Source organism: Bombina bombina, chromosome 8 (genome assembly GCF_027579735.1).
Source record: "Bombina bombina isolate aBomBom1 chromosome 8, aBomBom1.pri, whole genome shotgun sequence".
Lineage (NCBI taxonomy): Eukaryota > Metazoa > Chordata > Amphibia > Anura > Bombinatoridae > Bombina > Bombina bombina.
The window spans coordinates 294997934-295002338 of NC_069506.1; positions in this window are offsets into that span (position 1 = coordinate 294997934).

Consider the following 4405-nt stretch of genomic DNA (forward strand, 5'->3'; position numbering starts at 1 on the left):
TGTAGCTGGTACCTGTGTATACAGTACATAATACTAGTCTAATACACAGCAAATCCCACCTAACACATACCGAACTTCTGAATTTACTAATCAAATCCGAACCGAATACATCCAAATTTATTTGACTCTGAATGAATCCGAAACGAATACATTCTAATGTTTCCGAATTCGAATCAAAACTCTAAAAAAATCTGAATTGGTCCAAAACGAAACAAATTTTTGCGCCACACACAAGTCTAATGCACACTTAGTCTTGCACGCAATCACATTCAGGTACACTCACAGTCATGCACACTCAGGCTTGCACAATCACATTCCTGCACACTCACAGCCATGCATAGTCTCACTTTCAGGTACACTCAGTCATGCACACTCATACTTGCACACTCTCACATTCAGGCACACTCACAGTCATGCACACTCAGGTTTGTACAAAATCAACCATTCTCAGAAACAGGCACACTTATTGTTAGTGTCAATTCCCACCATGCGTGCGCTTATTCAGTTACAACAATATTAGAATTTTTATTCAAAGCCTCACCCAGGCTTTTATATTCATGTATAATATAAATTATATGATTTTGTGTTATATTTCAAAGTGCAGCAGTCTGAGCACATATTTCAGCAGAATTGAGTTGTGCAGAATGACACAGACCTGACATTTACACAAGTGGAATATAAATTCACATGATAACGCTGTCACACCTGTTAGAGGCAGTTTTCAGTGCCAGCTTTTGGATTAAACGAGCCACAATGTGCTCCGGCTTTCATTTTATTGCTTGATAAATTTCACCTCATGGCATGTAGCCTTCATGTCACACAGAAACCTAGTTCTCTTGCGTGTTTGATAAATTCCTAGCTATGTTCTTAAAATGTGATCAGACACAGCTAATGCTCTCGTTCTACAGGACTTTACACTTTGTCAATACTCAGGTTCAGGCAAAGTCAAAATCACTTATTTCAAAGCCTTTTAGTGTAAGAGCCCTTGCTAATATTTTTTTCCAGTCCAAAAGTCCTTTGCAGTAGCATGAAGGTTATATCTCCCAAGGTTATCTGCTCTTTTTCCCTGATTCGGTAAAGTAAGAGTATTCACACTCAGTGCTTGAGAAGTGTTTCTTTTTATAGCACCTCCAGATGGTAAATATTGCCTGGTTTTGGACTCCTTTTAAAGTCACTAATGTTGGTTTTATCTACAGGCATTGACTGTGTGTGAGCAGGTACTGAACAGAACACAGAAAATAGTTTCTAGGATTCATCAAATTCTTTGTTATCAGCTTTTTTGTAAGAGTCACTGAGGGGGGAAACGGGACAGCTGTTTGTTATCCAGTTCTTAGAAGGAAAACAGAGAAATAAAATACAAACTTAACATTTCATTGCACATGTATCATTTGTCTAGGCCTGACTGACAAGCTTCACATACAGTATACACTTAAAAATTGTTTATGTAAAACTTTCTTTTAGGATGATCAATGAATGCTGCAAAAATGACCCCTTGTAGCAATTTACAAACCTGTTGGGTTTAAGTTTTCAGCTAACTCAACTAAATGTAAAGAGACAGAATACTCTTTTCAACTAATTTTACAAAATGTAAAATATTTTTTAAGTATGAAAAAAAACAATTAATTAAAATCATATGAATTTCATCAATTCAATTGTCTCTTATTTTACATATAAAAAGTAACTATAAATATGAATATAAAATGAATCAAATCCTGAAATACTATAAACTAAAGTAATATAAAAAAAAAAAAAAAATTTTTTTTTAAAAATAAATAAAAATAAATCATAATTATATAATTCGGATATTGTTTAAAACCATGAAGATATTTATATAAACTACACATTAGACTGACACAGAGGTAAATTAAATATGTATACATTTATTGGTGAAATAATTAAATGTATTGCTTCATGTGCAAAACAAGGCCTAGATTACGAGTTGTGCGTTAGGGTTAAAAAGCAGCATTAAGAGGTCCTAACACTGCTTTTTAACGCCCGCTGGTAATACGAGTCTTGCAGGTACAGGTGTACCGCTCACTTTTTTGGCCAGCCTCGGAAATACCGCAAATCCACTTATGTCAATTGCATATCCTATATTTTCAATGGGACTTGCATAGCGCCGGTATTACGAGTCTGACCAAAAGTGAGCGGTAGACCCTCTCCTGTCAAGCCTGGCACCGCATTTAAAAGTCAGTAGTTAAGAGTTTTACACTACAGCGCCGTAGCATAAAACTCTTAACTAAAGTTCTAAAAAGTACACTAACACCCATAAACTACCTATTAACCCCTAAACCGAGGCCCCCCCACATCGCAAACACTAAAATAAATATTTTAACCCCTAATCTGCCGAACCGGACATCACCGCCACTATAATAAATATATTAACCCCTAAACCGCAGCACTACCGCATCACAAACACTAGTTAAATATTATTAACCCTTAATCTGCCGTCCCTAACATCGCCGCCACCTACCTACATTTATTAACCCCTAATCTGCCGCCCCCAACGTCGCCGCCACTATATTAAATGTATTAACCCCTAAACCTAAGTCTAACCCTAACCCCCTAACTTAAATATAATTACAATAAATCTAAATAAAATTACTACAATTAACTAAATAATTCCTATTTAAAACTAAATACCTATAAAATAAACCCTAAACTAGCTACAATATAACTAATAGTTACATTGTATCTAGCTTAGGGTTTATTTTTATTTTACAGGCAACTTTGTATTTATTTTAACTAGGTAGAATAGTTATTAAATAGTTATTAACTATTTAATAACTACCTAGTTAAAATAAAGACACATTTACCTGTAAAATAAAACCTAACCTAATTTACACTAACACCTAACACTACACTATAATTAAATAAATTAACTAAATTAAATATAATTAATTACAATTAATAATTACAAATAAAATTATCTAAAGTACGAAAAAAAACAAACGCTAAATTACAGAAAATAAAGAAATTACACCTACTCTAATCCCCCTAAAAAAATAAAAAAGCACCCCAAAATAAAAAAAAACACTACCCTACACTAAATTACAAATAGCCCTTAAAAGGGCCTTTTGCGGGGCACTGCCCCAAAGTAATCAGCTCTTTTACCTGTAAAAAAAAAAGTACAAATACCCCCCCAACATTAAAACCCACCACCCATACAACCAACCCTACTCTAAAACGCACCCAATCCCCCCTTAAAAAAAACTAACACTAACCCCCTGAACATCACCTTACCGGGAAACGTCTTCACCCAACCGGGCCGAAGTCCTCAACGAAGCCGGGAGAAGTCTTCATCCAACCGGGCAGAAGTGGTCCTCCAGACGGGCAGAAGTCTTCATCCAGACGGCATCTTCTATCTTCATCCATCCGGCGCGGAGCAGGTCCATCTTCAAGAAATCCGATGCGGAGCATCCTCTTCTTTCCACGGCCGACGACTGAATGAAGGTTCCTTTAAATGACGTCATCCAAGATGGCGTCCCTTCAATTCCGATTGGCTGATAGAATTCTGTCAGCCAATCGGAATGAAAGTAGAAAAAATCCTATCAGCCAATCTGAATTGAAGGGACGCCATCTTGGATGACGTTATTTAAAGGAACCTTCATTCAGTTGTCGGCCATGCAAAGAAGAGGATGCTCCGCGTTGGATGTCTTGAAGATGGACTCGCTCCACGCCGGATGGATGAATATAGAAGATGCAGTCTGGATGAAGACTTCTGCCAGTCTGGAGGACCATTTCTGCCCGGTTGGATGAAGACTTCTGCCCGTCTGGAGGACCACTTCTGCCCGGTTGGGTGAAGACGTCTCCCGGTAAGGTGATCTTCAAGGGGTAAGTGTTAGATTTTTTAAGGGGGGATTGGGTGGGTTTTAGAGTAGGGTTGGTTGTGTGGGTGTGGGTTTTAATGTTGGGGGGGAATTGTAATTTTTTTTCAGGTAAAAGAGCTGATTACTTTGGGGCAAGCCCCACAAAAGGCCCTTTTAAGGGCTATTTGTAATTTAGTGTAGGGTAGGGCTTTTTTATTTTGGGGGGGCTTTTTTATTTTGTTAGGGGGATTAGATTAGGTGTAATTAGTTTAAAAATCTTGTAATTTGTTTATTATTTTCTGTAATTTAGTGTTTGTTTTTTGTACTTTAGATAATTTTATTTAATTGTAATTAATTGTATTTAATTTAGGTAATTTAATTATAGTGTAGTGTTAGGTGTAATTGTAACTTAGGTTAGGTTTTATTTTACAGGTACTTTTGTATTTATTTTAGCTAGGTAGTTATTAAATAGTTAATAACTATTTAATAACTATTCTACCTAGTTAAAATAAATACAAACTTGCCTGTAAAAGAAAAATAAACCCTAAGCTAGCTACAATGTAACTATTAGTAATATTGTAGCTAGCTTAGGGTTT